General features: G+C 41.5%; 1 protein-coding gene across 8 annotated transcripts in view; it reads right to left on the bottom strand.

The window, feature by feature from the left end:
• Positions 1 to 23,644, bottom strand: part of ABI3BP (ABI family member 3 binding protein) — a 515,514-nt gene that overhangs the window by 42,646 nt on the left and 449,224 nt on the right. The gene's annotated exons all lie outside the window — the stretch shown is intronic.

The following is a 23,644-nucleotide window of genomic DNA, read 5'->3' as shown; positions in this document are numbered from 1 at the left end:
CATCTAACAGTCATTATCAAAGCTATCCAAAAAGTGATGGATATACCAAAAAGGGGGAGACGAGACATGAGACACTGGGGAACGAGAAGAAGAATGGTAGAAATTGAAAAGAAAGAAGGAGAAGAAACAAGAAATAGCAAAGTCCCTAGAATAGCAATGCATATATTGCATTGTGCAGATAAGGACATCCGGTATAGTGTAAAGTCCCTATAGGGCAACATAAGGACAACGGAAACTCCCAGTGAGACCCCACCTGAATAAGTAATACGAAATCTAACACAGAACATTTAGTTTGGAGCTTATAATAAAAGGAAAGAAGGAGATGTGACTGAGCACACCGCAATCAAAGGCACTTATATGCATATAAACAGTTAATTAATCTATATATAACCAGAGGAGAAATTAACACCCTATCACAAACATGAAAGAACCTTACTTAATGGAGAAAGGTAGGCATTGGATATAAGACACATACTTTAAGTCGGTATGTTGATATCTGATGCCTAACTCAAAATATTTTATGCTTAGCAGTATTTTTTTTTTTTTATAAGAGGAACATGAGTCACTTAATTATTCAAGGAGCAAGGAGAAGCAATCAGATCAAACGTGAACAGGACTCAGGGTGCAGCATCAGCGGCAGAAACAGCAGACGCCTCTTCTTCAGCCAAGTAACCCTCTGCATCTGCTACATTCGAAAAAATCTTTAAATGCGTCACCATCGAAAATCCTTAGACGAGAGGGGTATAGCAAAGCAAATTTCCGATTGGCCTTAAAAAGTCTAGAACATAGAGGAGAAAACTCTTTTCTAGCACGTGTGACTTCAGCAGAGTAATCTTGGAATATATGTATTCGGGATCCATTCCACGTCAGGTCACGCTGGCGTCTATAGGCTGACCAAATAGCTTCTTTATGTAAATAATTTAAGCAGCGGAATATTACTGCTCACGGCTTGCTTTCAGGAGATGTGCGTAGTGCACCCAATCTGTGAGCTCGTTCAATAATAATAGCAGGACTAATATCCTGTACATTTAGTAGCTGTGGCAAAGAGGACTGTATAAAATGCATGAGAGCCGGCCCTTTAATTGACTCTGGGAGGCCTATAATACGCAGATTGTTCCTTCTGGACCGGTTCTCAAGATCATCCATTTTATTAATGAGCTGGTAATGGGACTTTTGCAATATGGTCGAATTGGTTTTGAGTTCAGCCACATCATAAAATACTTCTCCTAATCTCTGCTCAGTAGTAGTTATTCTGTCAGAAAGCTGTTTCATTTCAGTCTTAATCCCCTGGGCAGCTTGAGTCAGCTTGTCAGCATATGCTTCCATTCTGGGGCCCATTGGGTCCTGAATTGCTTTTACCACATCATTATATGTGAGTGGACCCTCAGAGGCAGGTGCGGGGAAGGAGTGTATTGACTGGGAATCGGTAGGAGAAACATGCTCCAGCATGTCTCCTACCTGTGTATCAGGCGCGGCGGCCATGTTTGATTCTGTCTTCCTCCTGTCTGCGCGATGGCGCTGTTTGTTTGCCGGCATTGAAGTGGAGAAATATCTCTCCATAAGAATCAGGGCGTTTTCTCCTCCGGTTAGGTGCCTAGAATGCGGCTCTCAGCCGCTTGTAAGCGGTGCAGTAGCTCAGATTAGCAGGGCTCACAGCAGCGCTAAGTCAGCCAGCGTCTGTACCCATCGGCGCTGGAACTGGAAGTCCAAATAAATGTGCTTTTAATGTTTTATATGACACGGCCTGGACCTGCTGCACTGCGGGAGTGTGGGTAGAGTGTGGCTGCACGCTGGGAGACAGGGAGAGCCAGCTCCCACTGCGACCAGCGCTGAAACAGTTAAAGTCACAGAACACAGTGTAAAAGCACACTGCACGTGGTTTATAATACACTGTATTACAGTATATATGTATTGCTGTAATGCACTGCAGCTGATCTGCAATGCATTAGTGCATGAAACAGAGTATATTAATATGCTATGCACTTATAAGAATATGGTTCAAGAGTATATTAGTGTAATGGGGATTGTCCTCCTGACATAGAAAGTGATATGTTAATTATCCGGACCTATGGTAGTGGTCAAACCCTTTGTGTAACAAAGCTTTCTTTGAAGTGCATTCCAGGTGAGACCAGGATAGCTTTCTGTGGGAAGGTGTGAAGAGAGTCAAATGGCCAAATCGTCCTTTGATATGTCCCTGAGACTGTCTCTTGTGTGTCTGCCCTTCTGGGGAAAAAGTATTTGTTTTTCATGATTTCCTCAATATTGCAAGAAGACGAAAGCGAATACTATTGCTGGTTATTCTACATAGATATGTTGTCATTGTGTGATAAATGTATCAAAGGATGAATGTAATTTACCAGTTCCTGTGGGATGTTATATCAACATGTTAGGAGACAGTTATACTGTGTGCTAAATCAGTTTATGTTTAGGAAGCAACTGCTTTTAGGTGGTAGATTAGAAAGGAGGAAAATGGGTGACTACTTTGAAATGTAATATGTTGTAAAATTATATTATGTGATGAATCATGATTGGTGGAGTGGAACCCAGGGTGGATTTACCCCATGTGATATTGTATGTAAGAATGATATAAAAAGAGGGCCTGTGAGCCCTGTATGTTGTACATCTCTGAAAATCCTTTGTGGAGAAGAACTGCTGACTTGATAAGATTTGTTGTATGCTGAATGTACCCCTTCATTCAGAAGGTTGAGTCTTTTTTAAGACTTTGAGCATATAAACACCTTTTGCCTTTAAATTCGACTACATCTGTACCCTGCGACCAACAGAATTGCGCCAAACGCTATTCCATTCTCCTAATGTTCTGGGTTGAACCGAGCATCTCCGAAGCTCAAGCTCCCAGCCAGCTACCCGGCAGGAGCCTGATCCATTGCGAGGGATCAGACAGGAACAGCTGACACCAAACAGGAGGTGTGGCCGCATCCAGTTGACACATACGCAGCAGAGCGGTTCCAGGCACTGGCGGTAGGAGCCTAATTGTACATAAGAAGTGGTTTCAAACGCCGATGGTAGAGTTTGGTGGTGGCAGCATCGTTACGCCCATGGCGCAGTGGGCAGAGTTAGTGACAGGCGGTCACTGACGGTGAGTGGGAGCCCGAAAGTGCTAAGCCTTGACCAGGGCCGGCCTAGACGAAAGGCGTCCGGTCACAAAGAGTCTGACAGACTCTCATTGGCTGCTAATTAAAACAAACACTTAGCTGCCGCACCGGCAGCTGTGTGTTTGTCACTGTGTAGTGTTGACCGAACTCCGTCCGGTCAGCACTACACGTGCGGTGCAGCTGTGTCACAGTGACACAGTCTGCCCGCGGCGTGGGAAGGTATATGGCACTGCGGCCCGGGGGGCACATGGCATCCCGCCCCCCGGCCCAGCCCGCCACTGCTCATGGATGTGAAACCCACTGGAAGTGAGGAAGCCAATTATTATCTATTTTAATAAACATTTCACATGTGACAGAAGAAGCAGAGATAGAAGGAGCTCAGCTGGACTTCATATTATCCAATAGAATAGATATTATATTAATGTACATGTTAGGTACATTTAAAAGATCACAGCATTGTAACATTGTTTTTGCATTACAAAAACAATATTCTAAAGGATCTACAAAAACAATATGAGTTTTGGCAGAGGCTCAGAGATGCATTCAGGCTTGCATATTGAGAAAACATTCTTAAATAAAACAAAAGAGAGATTTAAATTTCTAAAAAATCATGATGGAAATATTAGAAATGTAGCAAAGTATGGAAAGAAAATCAGGATAGCAAAGACTGAAGCTGAAATGGATTGCAAAAACAATAGTGACTCTAATCCCAAAATGGTTGTCACATAAACAAAATAGGACGAAAAGTATAAATGATAATAGTGAGCCACTAATTATAAGGTACGAGAAATAATTGTAAAAGATACAGAGAAAACTTTTAAATATGTATGTTTTTTGCATTTACAGAGGAAAATATGCCAGGAAATAAGTTGTGCAGCAATATCCTACAAACACTATTAATTGTTATTGTTCTAACACAGGAGATTAGATTATACATAAAATAGGTAAACAGCTGGCTCACATGGCATCCACCCAACACCCTTTCTCACATTTATGTATGCTCAAAACTAGGAGTAAATAAGTAAATAGGTCGACAAAGAAAAGATTGACACCAGAAGTCGACACATTGTGAATGTTGACAGTCGAAAGGTCGACATGGTAATGTAGACAGATATTTATGTCGTCATGGTTAAATGTTCGCCACATTCAAAAGGTAGACATTTACCATATCTACACAAAATGTTGACATATATATATATATATATATATATATATATATTAGCCTAAACCTAACCCCAACTATAGAACTAAATATCATCAAAACTCCATATGTCAACATTTTAGTCTTGACATGTTACATATTGGCCTTTTGAATGTGTTGGTCATTTAATAATATTGAGCTAAATACATGTCTACATAGTGGTGGTTGACATATTGACCATGTTGACCTTTTCACTGTCAGCATTCTGAATGTGCCGATCTACTCATTTCTACCTTTTCATTATCAACCTCTTTACTGTCGACCAGTTGACCGGACACCGATAATTTAGTGATTTATAGCCCTGGCAAGTTACTTTTAACCCCTTCAGTGCTTAGGAAGAATGCGACTCTTCCTCAGCATGTATACCAAAAATTATGATTACTACCAAAGGAGGACACACTTTACAAATGCCATTACACCAGTACATATCTCCCCCTTCCTGGCACCTACAGACTTGTGCGCACCCTTGTTTGGAAGGTCTGAGTCCCTCTGACACCTCTTATATGTTATGGTCTGTGATCAATAACTCCCTACTCTGCAGAAAAATAAAGTTCAAGGATGGAGAAAGACAAGGACAAAAATGCAGTATCATTTTCAAGTGCAGATTTTATTATGAAACTCTTTGTGTAGAATCCTGATTTGTGTTGTTTTGGCATGGTGAATTAATGGTGAAGCTAAAAATAAACAAGTATTTCTTAGTTGTGGTTTGGAAAAAAATATATACTTTTGCTTTTAGTTCACTTTTTAAAGGTTTTTATTTAAAAATTGTCAATTTTGGCTAGATTTTATTTGTCATGTCAGAAGGGTAGTTTTGTGATTTTTTTTTTGTTTACCATTTGTGTTGCTACAGCATACAAAACATAAAATAAAACAAAAATATTTACTGATTTGATGTTGGAATGTGTCCAGCCCAAAAGGCTCAGCAAAGGGGATGAAAAAAGGCTCCACAGCAAGTGGCTTTAACAACTTATGGGATGGGTTGTAAAAAATTGTTTTCTTTAAGGATGGATTAATTATGGTTCATTTTCAAATGTAATCATGAGGCTGTTTTAGGCAATTGGTGAGAAAGATGACATTCATGGGCTATCACTATACTTTGTGAACCACGAGGGTAACTTACAGTTGTATCACAAAATCAGTGTACCAAGAGTGTACATTAAAAATATATATAATTTTTCTTGATATTACAATTTGTATAAAACATGTGGGAGCTTATTATACAAGGACATCAGTGAGATGAGATAAAAACTCAACTGGAGCCTCTCCTATCCAGGCTATATGACTAAAAGATATTCTAACAATGGTATACTTGTCCCTTTTGGTCTCAGGTGAAATTCCCTGCTTTGCCATTTGCTTAAACTGCCCTGCATAATTTAGCCTCACTGTAAAAAAACTAAGACATTTAGGGGTCTATTTACTAAGCAGTGTTAGGAGACAGAGTGAAAAGTGATAAGGTACCAGCCAATCAGCTCCCAACTGTCATTTTTCAAACACAGCCTGTGAGATGGCTCCTAACTAAGCGACCCCTTAGAAGGTTCAATATACACAAGTTTAAACCGGACATTTAAAGAAGCAAGGTAAAATCACAGTTCTTGGACAAATCAATAAAACAGAAATGTTATACTACATAATGAGAATATAAAAAAGCCCTTAAAATATTTTTGCAGAGAGAAATTGAAAATTAAAAGCTAGTTTTTAAAATGAAGACTGTAAGCCTTTTTTTGACATCAGCCATACAAAATAGAGTACTTGTTTAGCAGACACAATCCATCATTGTTGAAGCATTTGTTATTAGAGAGTTTACAGTCCAAAATTCCACTTGCATCTGCTGCATATTTGACACCAAAATCATCACTATGATTAATTTTACTGTGATATATTAATACCACTGAACAAAGGTCAGCAAAACTAATATTATTAAAATGGTAAAATTATGTCTCTGCAGATCCACTTAGTTTTAAAAAAAAAATAACCAGCAAAGGTAAATTAAGGACAGAGGGGCCAATTCATCATCGGAGGCCGTATTGAACTCACTGTGAGGGATACTTGAGTATCCAACTCGCAGTGGGGGAAACGTAACACCGAAGCAATTCACCATTGCTCCAGTGAGGGGACAGCTGCTCCGAAAAGCATCTTCATAGGACTTCTGGTGTCCTCTTCACCTAGTGGGCGGCAGCCTGTGTAAGCTCTTTTGCATGGGCACTGCCCACTAGGTCTTCCGGCGTCTTCTTTCTTTGGGAGCTCTTCACTGCTTCCTCCCGGCTGTTGGAGTGCCATACGGCCTCCTCGCACTGGCTTATATAAGCCAGCCGAGGGAGCGGGGCGATGATGTCGCGAGCCGTCATTGGCTCGCGGTGAGCATCTTTGAATTTTAAAAATGGCGCTCAGGCCACAATTTTGAAATGGGCTCCGCTGACTATCTTGGCAGAATAGCTGGCAGGGACTGGATCCTCTCAGATCCAGGCCCGCCGCCAACACCTGCACAGATGCCGGGACCCGCTGCTGCCGCCGCTTTAGCCCGCACAATCACCACTGCCACTGCCGCCCGCACTGATGACACCACCTGCTCCACCGCCACTGACGCCCGCTCCACCGTCGCCGGGTTCCCCCCAACGATTCTACCTGCTGCCATTGCTAGGACGCCGCAGCACTCACGGCAGCCATCCTGGTGCACCCAGGTGAAGCCAGTGAGTACACCTGCTGAGGCTGCGCAACGAATTGAAGCTTCCTATCTCTATAATGGCGCAATTGTGAGGTAATAGTTTAAAAACTGTAAATTTCTCAATGACCTGAATCCCAAAAGGCCCTACCCTGGAACAAGAGCTACATAGTAAAACAAACTCCAAGTCTAAATTCGTCCCCTACCCTGAATTATGCCTTCCCAAAAATCCCCCACAGAGAACAGCAGAAAAGTGGTCCTAATTTTTTTCGATTCAGCCTTAATATAAGGACATGACTGTGCCCTTATAATTTATATATGAAATCCAACTTTGTATATAGAAGTATATTGAGTGCCAGACCAATGGACTGCAGATATATATATATATATACACAATACAGATATGGTATTCCAACACACTCTGTGGTTAACTGCAGATTCAGCACTCTCACAGAGTGAGAATTTGTGTGCTCATTGGAATACACACATGCAATCTATGCAAATGAGGTCTGAGCAGTTATGTGGCACACACATCCCACTCAGTGCCCACGATTTTCCCATTCTGTCACCTCAACAATCCCACTTGGTTGCAACATCCTTCTCACTCCATACATCTATCTCATTTAGAATACACATTCAGCTCCCTAATTGCTAAAACTATTATACTCTGTCTATGCATGTACACTTTCTTCCACTATATGCCTCCATGTTACTCTATATTTCCCAATCCCTACTGCTGTGTGGTCTCCCAACTGTGCTAGTCTGCATTCCGTAGTCTGCAACAATCTGTCTTTCCCCATCCTTGCCGCCCTGTCTTCCCGCATCCGTGCCAATCTGTTTCCTTACATCTGCACCACTGCCTTCCCCCCAGCCACACTGCACTGTCTTCCCGTCATCTTTGCTACTCTTTCTTCATCCTTCTGCACCACTCTGTCCCCCCAAGCATGTCATTCTGTCTCCCCCCCACCCGCACCACTGTCTTCCCCTCATCCGCACCAACTTGTTTTCCCCAATCCCTACTATTGTGTATTCTCCAATTTGTGCTTGTCTGTATACTGTCATCCACACCAATCTGTCTTTCCCCAACTGCGCTGCTCTATCATCCCCAGTCCATGCCACTGTGTACCACTCCATACACGTCGCTCTGTCCCTCCAAACCATGCCACCCTGTCTCCCCCTCATCCATGCTGCTGTCTCATCCACGTTGCCCCCATCCACACAAATGTTGTCCAAACATCTGCATTACTTTGCTCCCCCCATCTGCACCACTGTTTTCCACCCATCTGAATCACTTTGGTTTCCCCCCAACTCTATTGCTTAATCTTCCCCCTCTCCACGCCGCTTCCCCATCCCCCATCCACACAACTCTGTCTCCACACCCCTTCAACCCCACTCTTATCCCATCTGTGCAGCTCTATCTTTTGCTCAGACCTCAGTTGCATAGACTGCATGTGTGTATTCCAACGAGCACACAATTCTGTGAATTAGCAGCTCCACCATTTTATGAGTGACAGCAATCTCACTCTGTGAGAGTGCTGTTCTGCAGTTAACCACAGGGTGTGATGGCATACCATATCTGTATTGCGCAAGGAACACGTCCATTAAGGCGTCAGCCTTAATGATTAGAATTTCATTTCTTTTTTTAGTTTGAGTGTCAGAAATTCAGTAGGTTTTGTGAAATTTCAGATCATGTCTAAGAAGCCTTAATGGGGCATGTGAAAGCGTAAGGTTTTTTGTCTATGGAATTTCATCGCTTTTTTTTTATAATTTATTAACCATCAGGGATGGGAGCAGCAAATTGGGTCACCTGCAGGGCGGAAGGGCAACAAAATGGTACACTAGCACTGGTGATGATTGGGACAGCACATAGGAGCTGTTTCGGGGGTGCAGAGGGAGAGACGGTTGCGGGGGACAGACTGCAGGCGTACTGAGCAGTGGGGCAGTGCAGAGGGGCTGCAGCAAGGGACAAAAGGGCTCACTGGCACTGATGGTCCCAGCCCTGAACTGCTTCTTAAGGCCCCTACACACAGAACGATGTGCTCAAAATGCGATATCGTGAACGATTTCCCTTGAACACTCCTCCAAGATTTTAGCTGACTGCATGCATGGATCCGTGAGATCTGTGATGCAGGGATCTGTGTTAAAATAAAATGATTCAGAGATGCACACATGGATCAGTACGATTGGTGTGTGCATGCATCTGAGAACAAAAATCCCCAATAAAACACAGATGCATGGACTGATTAATGAGATCCGTCCATGCATCTCTGTTAAACCATGTACCAGCATGAGGTTGTGGTTCTCCAAGTACCAGCATGCGGGGGAGGCTTGCTGGGACCTGTAGTTCCACATCAAAAGCCATTATTTTTACTATCATCAATGCACCACACTATACACGGGGATAGTCCCGGGCTATCAGTCTAGGCCTGGGGTGCCCTGGAGAGGCTGACTAGCTGTCAGGGGTAATGCTTTGGCTAGGGGACCCGGTGAAAGGATTTCCCTGGCTGTGGCATTACCTCTCGGCTAGAAAGGGTCTGGTGCTGGTTCTGGTAAATACAGGGGAACCCTACGCATTTTTCCCCATATTTCCAGAACCAGAACCGGCTCAGAGTCCAGTGCTGGTTGCGCTGAAAACAGGGGACCCCTATGTCATTTGTCCCCTGTATTTTGGCAACCAGTACTGGTTCTGAAAAGCCTAGTGCTGGTTGTGCTTAATACAGGGGACCCCTACGTCATTTGCCCCTGTATTTAGCAAAACCAGTACTGGGTCTCCAAAGCCCGGTACTGGTTGTCCTTTTGGGGATGGGGCCACGACGTTTATATTACACAGTTTTACAGTTTAAATTTTTTTTTTAAACACAGAAGGTCTCACTGATCCCATCCGTGCTCCTGTGTTTATTTATTTATACACAGATGCAGGCATCACGGATCTCCCTGATCCATGCCTGTATCTGCCGCTAATGCCCGCTACCTTCCCCGGATCCTGCAGCCTGCAGCACCGCTGCCCACACTGCAGCTACCTCCCCTGGGTCCTGCATCCCGCACTATCACCGCCTGCACTGCTGCTACCTCTCCCGGGTCCTGCAGCCCGCAAAAACCGCCACCCGCACTGCCGCTACCTTCCCCGGGGTTCTGCAGCCCGCACTGCAGCTAACGCCCGCTTCCTTCCCCCGAGTCCCACCGCCCACAAAGGACAGCCATCTTTGTGCACCCAAGTGAAGCCACATTGAGTACACCCCTTGCTGGAGGCACCTACTGAGGCGGTGCAAGAAGTTGAAGCTCCCTATCTGTATAATGGTACATTTGTGAGGTAATAGTTTAAAAACTGTAACTTTCTAACTTTCTAATTTACCTGAACCCCAAAAGCACCTACCCTGGAACAATAGCTACCTAATAAAACAAACCCGCAGTCTAAATTTGCCCTGTAACCTGACTTATGTCTTCCCAAAAATCCCCCATAGAGAACAGCATTCACCAATGAAAACACCAGTGTAACAAACAAGTAGTAAATCAATAAAGAAAAGAACCCAGTACACCGTTTATGAGAAGCTAAACATATGCTCCTGGTTGTATGGACCTAGCAATGCCCCTAATGACAAGTTTTTTCACAGGACAAACATCTATAGGCTAATGACTACTGTCAAAACTGCTTAGGATACAGCAAAGCTAAGAAATTACTGAGTTTACTAGCTTCCATAAAGAAATATTTGCAGACCTACTAATTAAATCTCAACAATTTAAATAATATTTAAACTTCATTGTGTCTTTTGGTCTAGTTAGCACTTAATGTTCTATTGTACCTCTAAATGTGCTGTAACTCTCTGGAAGTAAAAAGAACCTCTTAAGCCAAGAGTCAAATAAAACACTTTGGATGCCAGATGACGTTGTCTTTTTTTACCTATTCAGTTTAATCACCTATAAGGTTTTCATGGGGCAAATACTTTTATATTCCTTGAGGACAGATTTTACTTTTCAAGTGATCTTGATGGTGTTAATGAGAGTAACATAAAAGTACATGATTTGCTAGCACTTGTGTAGTGAATGGTAGGTTTAGTGAGGGTGGTAAAGAAATCTATCAGAAAAGACTTAGGGGGTCATTCAGACCCACTCGCGAGCGGCAGTACGCTCGCAAGTGGGTCGATGTTCCCTACTGCACATGCGCACGACGGAGGGAGCTCCGTCGTGCGCATGCGCGAGACCCGGGGAGCGACGGGTTTTCCATCGCTCCAGGTCTCGCACCAAAGGGGGCGTGCTGTCGATGTTGATTGACAGCACGCCCCCTTTGGTGCGCGTGCCGGGGGCGTGGCGGCCACACGGAGGCGTTCCCATGGGAACGCCTACCGTCTGAAGCCGGCCCCACTGACATCACTAGTGATGTCAGTGGGAGTGATTTTGGCTCTGATAGAGCCAAAATCACTCCAGGGCTTGTGGCAGGGAGACCCTACCACAGGGTCTCCGTCGCAATTCCGATGGTCGCGATGGTCAAGACCATCGCGACCATCTTTTTGGCCGCTCGCATATGCTGTGGGTGGTCACCCACAGCTATACGAGCGGCCAGGAGGCCGCTCCATTTTCATGGAGGAGGGCCCTGATTCAGAGCGAGTGCTCTGGTCAGAGCGTTCAGCTCTGAATCAGGCCCTTAGCCAGAACCATTTATAGAGAGCAGCTACTCACAACCCCTCCCTAATCCCCCCCCCAACACGTAGCAAATAGGTCTCTTCTCCTGAACCCTTGCCATAACCTTAATCTGTACTGCTTACCTATTACAGCTAAATACTGGTGTAGTTCCTGGTTTTTGACTATATCAATTTCAAATTCACTGTTAATTTCAACAAGAACAAGTTTCATTTTTACATTTGGTAATCTATATAGAAAATCAAATGTTCACGAACAAAAACCTTTATAAAACTGGTTAATTGCAAATACATTTCAGCTATGAGCAATTACCACCAGAACTGGTTAAATAATATTGCCAGAGGCAATTTAAGAATCTCCAACTGAATTTCCCAAAGACTAAGGGCCTGATTCAACAGGGATCGCAACTGTGACTATGCACGCTGGTCCATTGCCGTGTGCTGGGGGAATCTGTTTTGTCTAGATTAACCCCTTCTTTATGGGCACCTGTGATGGGCCAATAAATTGATTGAGCAACTTCCATTCTGTTTATCAATTTTTATTATGCAAAGGGGTGTTTGGTTATAGAAATTTTTACAAAACAAATATGAGTGGTCCAACAAGCGCAGTCTCCTGGAAATAAATGATGTATCTTCTCTATTCGAACGGTTGTTCTTACTGATTCTTAATATTCTCGGAACATGAAAAGAAGAAGAAACGCCTTGTTATTATAATATTCAATCTGCTCAATCCAAATGGAAGATATGTTACTTACCACTCACCTACAAGTGGTGAAGTACGTGCACATAAAGGTATCTTTAATCTCCTCCCATATATTGGAGTCGCTATTGTGGATGGTGATCAGATGTAAAAAATGTATCACATTCTGGATTAAGACTCACCTGGGTCCAGGTATAGATGTTCCCCAAAAGGTATCTTTACACCAGGTTTCAGTACCTCCTTCCACTAAAACGCTCCGTAGTTAGGGCCTGATTCAGACCCTACCACAAGGATCTCGTCGTAAGCCCGATGGTCGCGATGGTCTTGACCATCGCGACCATCATTCTGGCCGCTCGCAATAGCTGTGGGTGGTCATCCCCAGCTATGCGAGCGGCCAGGAGGCCGCTCCAAAAAAACCCAAAAAACGCCCTGATTCAGAGCGAGCGCTATTTCAGAGCATCCGGCTCTGAATCGGGGCCTTAGGGGGTCATTCAGACCCACTCGCAAGCGGCAGTACGCTCGCAAGTGGGTCGATGTTCCCCACTGCGCATGCGCACGACGGAGGGAGCTCCGTCGTGCGCATGCGCGAGACCCAGACTGCGAGGGTCTCGCACCAAAGGGAACGTGCTGTCGATGGTGACTGACAGCACGCCCCCTTTGGTGGGCGTGATGGGGGCGTGCCTGCCAGACGGAGGCGTTCCCATGGGAATGCCTACCTTCTGAAGCCGGCCCCACTGACATCACTAGTGATGTCAGTGGGAGTGATTTGGCTCTGATAGAGCCAAAATCACTCCAGGGCTTGTGGCAGGGAGACCCTACCGCAGGGTCTCCGTCGCAAGTCCGATGGTCGCGATGGTCAAGACCATCGCGACCATCTTTTTGGACGCTCGTATATGCTGTGGGTGGTCACCCACAGCTATACGAGCGTCCAGGAGGACGCTCCATTTTAATGGAGGAGGGCCCTGATTCAGAGCGAGCGCTCTGGTCAGAGCGTCCGGCTCTGAATCAGGCCCTTAGTGCGCAATTGAAATCCACAGATATTTTTTAATATCCCAAAGGAGGGCTTTATTGATCCCAAATTTTTCTCGAAAACGGTTATAACAACTCCAAAATGGTAATTATTCCAAACATGAAGAAATTACAAGCTTCAATAAAAATCCATTATAATTGATACAGAAAAAGTACTAAAAACAAATATCCTTATAGGGAGCCCTTAAAAAAAATGTGGGTGCATGGGCAAACCTTCTCCCTCTTGTCCGGAATATGTGTGTTCAGAAATGCCCAGGTAGATGGAATAAGCACAATCCACAGGTATAACACAGGTTCCCCTATATCACCAACGCATTTCTGGCCATCAGTCCTTCCTCAGGGTACACAACTTATTGAAAAAAATTGAGTAAATATATGGGAGGAGATTAAAGATACCTTTATGTGCACGGACCTAACCACTTGTAGGTGAGTGAAATGTAACATATCTTCCGTTTGGATTGAGCAGATTGAATATTATAATAACAAGGCGTTTCTTCTTCTTCTCGTTTTCCGAGAAAATTAAGAATCAGCAAGAACAACCATTCGAATAGAGAAGATACATAGTTTATTTCCTGGAGACTGTGCTTGTTGGACCACTCATATTTGTTTTGCATTATTGGAGGGGTGGTGCTCCTGAGTGCGGCCTAAGCGGCAGTCCTGGGACGTAGGTTTCTTTGTATTATTGCTTCTATCTATTATTGAATGATTGCTGATTTGGTTTCAATCTTTCTACCTTTCTACTGTATCAAACCTGCAAAGTGGCCGAATGAATGGCAGTCATTCTTATATCAATATGAAGATAATATTCTTGTTTTGAGTTTACAATACTATGAAGTATTAAACAAAAACAAAATGTTATTGAAACCACATGGCACATGGCCAGTATAACTTTCAAAATATTGCAAATATGTAATCGGTGTATTCTGTGTTTGGAAAGTCTGCAAACTGCATGAAATTCTCAAGTAACTTCTCTTGGAACGTCTACCCTCGAATCCTACATGTCTTTCATGAGAAATGGGAAAGGAAAAAGAAAAGTTCTCAATGACACAATTTGGTTTATTAGGGCCCACCAACGTTGCCCATCAATTGCATAGTGTAGGAGCAGATGAGATCTGATGTGAATTACATCATGGTCCCACCCACGCTGCAATGCAAATTTGTGGTACTGCCTCTCCCTGCACTCACACCTGATTGTATGAGCATATGTACCTGGCTTACTAGTAATCCTGATCATCTATGTGTACTTGTACGTGTCCTATACTAGATGCAAAAGATACGCCTCCTAACAGGCTTACATTGTCTTGCTTGCTGGTCATCCTAGGCCACATCTGCATGAACCCTATCGCCCCATTTCGACCTTTTGGGTTTTAAAGGTGGATGCGCTCAAATTGTATAAGACTGTAGATCCGCATTTGCATAGCCTTATTTTCTGAGCAAGTGCGTGTGAATACATGCAAGATACGCCATCAAATTACCCTACAGGTAACTCTGTATCAGCCTCAGAGTGAGTTAAATGATTAAACAGAATACAAATCAAACAAAAAAAAACCCCAAACCCTGCAGCAATATATAAAAACTTAATTCGAAACCATTTTAAAAGGAACAAAGTACAGTAATTGACTTACCACATGCGACTTTGGCAAGCAGATGTAATCTATTTAAATTTAACAGACTCAAGTTTAAAATGAAGTTGACTTTTAAATGGAAGTACTGCATACTGTAGCTCTGTGATCCCAGAAGAAAGTGCAACATACAGTATACTATACTCTAGCCTTTAGAATTTAGTATTCATATACAAATTACCATGCAACAAACACCATAAAAAAGTAAAATTCATATTTACTAACAAACAAATATTTTTTTTCTAAATGGCTCTGATATTTTTAGCCATTTACCTCCGCAAAGTGGCAACCAGCATATAACAATTTAGCAAATCATCATGCAAACCATCATGCATCCAGCCAGTATCCATTATTGTGACACTGACTACTACATATTCTACACAAACCTTCTCCTTCCCTACCCACAATTCTGCTGTGTTCCTGCAACTTGCTACATATTACCTTTTAAGATTCCTGGTGATACAGTAGGTTTCCTACTGTAGGACATACATGGACTAAAATGATTTTACTATATTTACTATCTGATTCTCCCAATTGTATTAGTATTCAAGTTATGTCACAAGTTAAGATCGAAGATGCAGCTAGAGGTGTCAGACACCTACTGCTGCATTTGCATTTTAGCAAAGACAGAATAACAAAGCTGCTTATGTGTGGCTTTGCAATTCTGTCCGCAGTTAAATCAGGCCATCTATGTTAATTCAGCTGTATCTTAACATTAAATGGTCATCGCTTTCACACCATTCTATGGCAGCTGCCATTGGAAAGCCGCTATTGAATGGTAAAACACTACAATCACAAACAAAAACATTGATGGTGTTAACCCATCGAAATTTGATGTCCTTCCCTAAAGCCCAGTAGTGAAAGTTAGATATAAACTTTGAAAGTGGCCAAGGGCCCATACATGGACCAAAGTGGCAAGGCTTTAAAACTCCTAGTTGGCACATTATAAGGAAGTATCTCTGAATTCCATCCATCTAAACCAGCCGAGAACTTCGACAACCTGTCCGCCAATTACAGTCGATGTATCCATCCCTAGAAACTTACTTCATTTATTATATATTAATGCAAGCGACTGCGTTCCCAGACTAACAGCCGTAGGCATAGGAGGCCATGGTCAGACAGAGAAACTGCACCTGCCCTAGGGCTGGTACAAATTTCGATGGTGTGACCCATGGTGTTATCTAGGATATACCAATCGGTATTACAGCATGCACAGGCGCTAAAAGTGGGCATCTCAGTCCTTGCACATTCGGCCGATGGATGTACATAAAGGAACACGTTTGTGGCGGCAATTCTATAAAGTCGCAAACAAGCAGCTGAAATGCTGGAGAAAAGAGGTTTTTATGTTTACTAAATAGAGCCCTAAGAGAACACACAGAATATGAAGAACTGTTTCAAACACAGAATAAACCACCATATTAAAACTACATTAAGAATATACTAGAGCTGATCTGGCATTAACCCTAACTCCCACATAAGTCAAATTTCCTGATGTCAATGCCAAATTGGCACAAATGCATCTAAGAGTAGAGAACAATCCCTTGGTTGAAGAGTATTTAAGTGAACCTATAAAATTAGTCCACTGATACTTTTAGATGGACAATCTGGAAAAATAACCAATGGCAAACACAGTATTTATTCTTTCCAGAGACCAAAATCAACTTCCAAATCAACACGGAACCCTGTAGGCTTAAGTTTTTTTTCCATGGAATTCTCATTAACAAACAACTAAATAAACGGAATGGCATCAAGCTGAGGAAACATACTGTACACAAACACTCTCACAACTTTTCCCTGCCAGTGCTCCACCAGTTGTGTCATTTATGGAAATATATTTTAACATCTTTCCATCATTGAGTCTAGTGAAAAAAATACACTGTAATATTGTGCTCTTATAGCTAATTTTAATACTAGTTTCAGAAATAGTTATAACTGCATTATCTCTGTGATTCTGAAAGTGTGGCCCATAAACCCCAAATATGCTGGGACTACTTATTTTGACTGATAAATATGATGATTCCACACTGATAAATAATATTATGATGAAAATATAAAGAAAAGAGGATGAAAACCTCTAAACAAACCAACGTTATGGTCTATCATACAATATTTATTTATTTTTATGACCCTCTGTTGGTGGTGCGCCCAAAGACTTTTTGTAATGCTGTCCATCCACTAGACGATTAAACCTAGCGATTGAGCGATAACGACCGTCGTTATCGCTCTATCGCTTGGTAATCGCCCGAAAATCAGGCAGTAAAATGGTAAAAACGACCAGCGTTGCGCGCACCTGCTGGTCGGTCAACCTGACGACCGCCGTCAGGTTGCCATGTTCGGGGATGATTGATCTACATACACTGAACGTCTCAATGTTCAGTGTATGCACTTCACGCCACAGGAGATGATAGCGTCGTTATCGTGCCGTTGTCCCCGCATCTAGTAGTGGATGGGCAGCATTATACAAATACAAAACCGTTGCAAAGGGCAACAAAAGACAAAAACTATCTTTTTGGGGTAAATAAAACTTAGGCCCTCATTCAGAGCCGCTCGTTAGCGGCAGTACGCTCGTTCCGAGCGATGTTTGCACATCTGCGCATGCGTACGGTTTTTAGTACGCATGCGCGAACCAGTCAGTGCGGCCGAAAATCGTTGGTACGCAATATAGCGAGGGCCTGCTATTTAGAGTGACAGAATGAGGCGTATGTGGGTGGTAACAGGGGAAGGTGCTTGAAAATGGGGAGTGGAGATCCGAACGCAGGCGTGCTTAAAGGTCAAAACGGGCGTTTTATGGGTGTGTATATTTAAAACAGCAGCGTCATTGACCACGTCACTGGGTTATTTTATAGCCAGAACTGCTCGCAAATTTGTGGTAGCAAACACCAACCACAAGAATAGCGAGCAGTTCATACGCTGGTCGATGTACTCGATTAATCTAATAAATAGCGGACATGACGTATGGTGCGAGCGGCCAGGGGGCGTTTTTAACAAATAAACGAGCGTATGTTTTGCTCGTTCGTTCAGACTTAGAGGTGTGAACAGACTGCAATGTGCGTACGGATCATTTGAATAGCCACCCCTTGTTTTTAAACGAACGACCGCAAATAGCGAACGGCTCTGAATGAGGGCCTTAGCTTTTATTAGATACCCTCTTAAAAGAGTGATAGTTAATAAACAGATCATTCTGAAATTGCATACACAAATGCATGTTTTTCAACATACATTTGTGTAAGCAATTTCAGAATGATCTTTTTTTACATAAAAATGTTTTGTGATATATGTAAATTGATTATGTATCTGGAGTGTATTAACTATCACTCTTTTAAGAGGATATCTAATAAAAGCTAAGTTTTATTTACCATTATATAATTTATAATCTATAATCTTTCAATTAATTGATTTCAAGAGTGCCCTGTTTTGTATATATAGTACTTATTTTGAGCCTAAAAAAACTGCTAAATGCTATTCTTCACCACTTATGCAAAGACGCAACATACCAGCTATTGAGAGCATATAAGGACCCCAAATACCTTCAGCAGGGCTATTTGGGGGTATCTAGAGTGATCCCCAATGTCAGTGCATCATTTGGGGGGTGTCAGGCTAATTTCCCCAAATCTGACAGTACTTTTCGCACGTTAGAGTTTCGCCGGGCCCCATTTTTGCCGATTTCTAATTGAATACGAGGAAAAGTGGGCATGTGCGCGATACTTTTTCGCATTGAAAACCAGCGATGTAGGCGAAAAGTCCGGCATGCGAAAAGTCCGGGACTATTCGTCTTGAATTGAATATTCCTCATATTTTGCTATTTTCTTTTACATTCTATATGATAACTTATGCTATAACTTTGTAAAAAGAAATTTTTATACAAATTCCCAAGGCTGATTATTATTTACCTAATAATAGTGTATATTCAGTACTGCTTTCTCCTGTTTCCAATTTAAAAGTATAATGGTATAGGATTTGCCTTATGTTGTGTAATGTAAATGAAGAGTTCTTTGAAGGAGAATAGTTCATATCATATTTCTGATTTTATTAAGTAAAAATGCCTTTGCCAATTATATTACACATAAAACCTAATAATAACTACTAGCAGAAATCAATGTTATTCAAATAAATATTATGATATATATCAAGCTTCAAGATTAAATAAAAACACTATCTATACTACTACAAGTAGGCAATTATTACTAATTGTCAAATTATAAAGCCAATATGTTATTCATTTGCATGATTTGGTAATTACAGAGTGGAATAATCTACTTTAGTCTTGAAAGCAAGTGCTTTACAAATAACATGGAAATGAAAAAAGTACAGTGATTTTATTTCGCTGGCATTAATGACTGGCTTTCAAAGTGCAACCAACTGTTCAATAAACACTGGGTGTCTGGATCACACATTGCCAGGCAAGTAGCCATTCTTTTAATCCCACATTCTGTTTGTTAGACGCCAATGGAAAAGTCCTAAAAGGAGACTGGATAATCTTTCCAAAATAAGCAGCTGGATAAACAAAAGAGACTTTAAGGCATATTTGGCAGTGATGGACAGATGTTGGTAGAATAGCAATGTAGTTAACTGTAAATGACAGGTGAGAATGAAACATGGTATTACCATTTAAATAATCCACATGTCCTCCACATTCCCAGAGGAAGTAAAAATCTAAATTGAAAGTAATCATCGTTCTAAATTTTACAGCCATTATTTCAAAAGGTTTTTATACGAAGTGGAGTCTCTCGTCCTTTTGAGCAATGGGAAGGTCTGGTAAAAAGATTCAACTGAAATACACTGCAATGGGTTTTTATTAAGTTTTACAACTACTGCAATCCCTCACTTAGCGCTGTTATTAAAAACTGAAAGCTAACTGAAAAAACTCTAAACTAAAATTGATTTTCCATAAGCATTAATTTCCAATATTTGAGCTGATAACTGTTCTTAAATGCTTGTTGTAGTTTCCACTGTAACACATTTCATGGGTCGCTATACTAATTTTATGATATGGTAAACACTCCAAGAGATATATGTATGATTAGCATGATTAGTACATTTTAAGGTACTTTATACATGTTCTTTTGGAATCGGTATGTAATACCAACATTCGGGACCCAGGCAGTCAGAATCCCGACGCCTGGATCACGACAGGGTTAAGATACCGACACTTGGTGGCCGATATGCTAACTCTCCCCCTCTCCTACCCCTCCCTCTGTAGTGCCTGAACCTATCTCTCCCCCCTAGTGCCTAAACCTAACCTATCCCTCCCCGCACCCTAAACCTAACCCTCCCCCTTAGTGCGTAACACTGACCCTCCCCCTAGTGCCTAACACTAACCTCTAAACCTAACCCTCCTCCCACACTACTTACCTTCGGCATCCCGGCGGTCAGGGTGCTGGCGCCGGTATTCTGCTCGGCGTCGGTATTATGACGCTGGGATTGTGAGCATCGGCATCCCCTTCGCCGGGATGTCGAACTCATCCCGTTCTTTTTATCTCTTTTTTTAACAATTAAAATCAATACAATGAGATGCAATGTAGGAATACTTACGTTTAATTCCAAGTACATTTCTTATCTGATGAAGCAGATAAGAAATGTACTATGAAACGCGTCATAATGATAAACTACAACATGTATTTAAGAACTGTTATCTGCTCATATATTGAAAATTACTAAATGTTCCAACCTTTTATCTTACATGAATAAACATGAATATTTGGAGTAAACTTCATTAGACTTAAGACTCTAACATAAGAGGACATTCATTGTCTAATAAGTACTGTATATTACACTTTACATTTGGATTCTTACATTTATGATTTCCAGTTCATGTGCACCCAAATTCCTAGCTCTGTATTCTCATCTTATCGGATCCTGAACTTCCCTTTAGCTTGAAGATGCAGCACCATTAACAGGAACCTCTAAATAGAAGAGGTGCATGGACTGCATACTCCATAAAATATAAAGAGGTTTATATAAAAAAAAAGCTAATCAAACAGCTTAATACCGGGATATCACTGTAGATACATTGCTAACCAAAACTCACATGTTCATATAATACTGCTCAGATCACATGTCATACTAGAGATATTTGTTTGTCTACAAATATGATGTTTGCATTAATTAGACCTAAAAAACATATTAAAATCAATACTAACAACACTACAAAATGTCCCATGTGTCATGCAAACACTTACTGCTAAATTTATTAAAGTATGAATTACAATAATGGTCTAAATTTCAGTAACACCTTCATTTTCACATAAACATTGCAGTAAAATGTAGACAACTTCCACCCACAATTTGTGCTAAACCGGGAACATTTACAAAACACATTGGTGGCAAAAGAAATGCAGCAAAATATGGATAAAGGTTGTGACTTTCTTATACATTGTCTTCTTTATTTATTGATAATCATTATTTTTTTTTAAATATAGACAGAAATATGCATATTCACAGTACACAATATAATATGGTAAATATTGTCCATAGTTGGTTAAAGTGAAGATTAAGCGGCCCATTCATCAGAATTTAGATCTGATAATTAGAATTCCTTATAGCCACTTGTTCGCTGCAATAAGAAATTATGTACCGCCTGCATGTATTAAAAATCGCAATCAGGGTCAGGGGCTCTGGAAGAATACTGTCCCTGTGATGTGTAAAGTAAAGTGATTGAATCAACAATCACTTTATTTTGTGCTGTGGGACCTCGGGCTCATCAGCTGATGGTTAGTTCTCTCCACTTTATCTCTCTCCAAGGCTTAGTACATCTACCTCTATAGCAGATCCCATAGAAACCTGTGGGGGCTGCTATTGCGATCAGAAACAGGAAAACCACAGCAGATATGTGCTGCAGCACCCCTGTAATACATTCAGAGGGGATACGTTCAGGATCCCAACAGCAGGGGTTCCGGCATTCACAATGACGACTCCGGAATCCCAACATATATCAGAATACCGGCGCCAGCATCCTGACCATCATGATCCCGAAATGGTTATGGATATTGTTGTGTTTCAGCAGGCACTATTCACAGTTTGTTATGCTAAGTGTCCCAAAACTTTACCATATAGGTTTATGAATGCAGAGATGTTTTGTACAGCTATAATATATAACTGTAGAGAAAAGAAACATTTGAGAAATCTAGAATTTTGCAGCATTCAGCTAATTTGGTGCCTTGATTCGGATTGTTGGACAACGTGATAATATATATAATATTTCAATATGATAATATTCAATTTGCAAGAGGCTCTTTCTAAACTCGGTAATCTGTCTTCCTAAATATTTAATTGTATTTACTTGCCAATCGAAGAAGACATTTTTTTCTGGCAAGTTCTCACTGCAACATTTCTTAAAAAGTTTAGGGTTTCAGTTTTTGGGAATGTTCATTTTGTAACCTGAGTAAAGGCCATATAGAGTTATTTCTGCTAGCAGGTTTAGGAGTTATATGGTTGGATCTGCTATTTTTTAGAAGAACGTCATCTGCATGGAGGGCTATTCTACATTCAGATATCCCTACTCTAATTTGTTTCCTCTTGCGACTTGAGGTTCAGAAAGGAGAGCGAAGATTTGGAAGGAAAGGGGACAGCCTTGTCTCATACTATGAGTGGTTGTAAAAGGAGGTTGAAGTCATGCCAATAGCCTATACCATTGCTGTGTGGGAACAGTACTGTATAATGCAAGGTTGAGGTCAAGGAACTTTTGTCAAAGCCTTTTTGACCTGAGTACTCTGAGCATAAAGGGCAATTAAATTCAAGAGCCATTAACAGAGATAGGTATTTCTTCTATGTGAATTGAGTGAATTATGTCAATGGTGCATTTGTTATTTTATAATACTGAAAGTTTATTATATCAAGGCCTGGAGCAGAAGAAGATTTCAAACTTTCAATGGCCATATGTACTACTTCTGTGGTGATGTTGGCACTGAGGTGAGTGTCGGAGATCCTGATATCCATCGCAGAAGGGTCATTCCATGCCAAATCATCACAAAAAAGTAACTTTTCAACCTGAGCATCTCAGATTTTGGTACAATTTGGTAGACGGCATAAAGTAACTTTCATATGTAAAATTTTAGCCCTCAGTGATACACGGTGTTCATGCGACAGGGTTGCACACATGACAAAAAATTTAAAATGTATGCTTGCAAGATCAACAAACAAATCATAACTTTGCTTCTAAATGTGGTAGAACTTTCAAGTTGGTCTAGTTTTGAAGCTAAGGGACCAGAGTTTTCATAAAAAAAGTATTATATTTAAATATTGACTTATACATTTTAAGGTCACATGATGTGACCTTTGACCTTGAATATCTAAAAAAAAGTGTATGTTTAATTTTTTGCACATAAAGTATGTTATACACTTAAATACAATCTCTCTTTGGTATAAGTTTAATTTTGGGAAGCCTATGGGAACAGGAGTAAAAGAAATATTAAGTACAGCAGTTCAACCCTTCTTGCACTAACCATGCAACTGGCAAATTTAGACTTGTCTTGTAGTGTTTCTCTCTGTGTTCATCGATGGCATCATCGATGGCACAATATCAGTCTATGGGGAACCATCGATGGTTTGCATCACTTGATGGCCACCGCTGCCGTGTGTCTGTCAATCCAAGGGCCAATTAAAAAACAGGGGACAGGGCTTAGTGGACAGTGAGGGGGCGGGGCTAAATTCTGTGTCATGAGCAGAAAAAAACCATTCGGTTCCACTT

Source organism: Taudactylus pleione, unplaced genomic scaffold (assembly GCF_031769625.1).
Source record: "Taudactylus pleione unplaced genomic scaffold, aTauple2 ptg000265l, whole genome shotgun sequence".
In the NCBI taxonomy this organism is placed as follows: domain Eukaryota; kingdom Metazoa; phylum Chordata; class Amphibia; order Anura; family Myobatrachidae; genus Taudactylus; species Taudactylus pleione.
The sequence above is the reverse complement of the archived record's forward strand: the minus strand, read 5'-3'. Positions and strand labels throughout refer to the sequence as shown.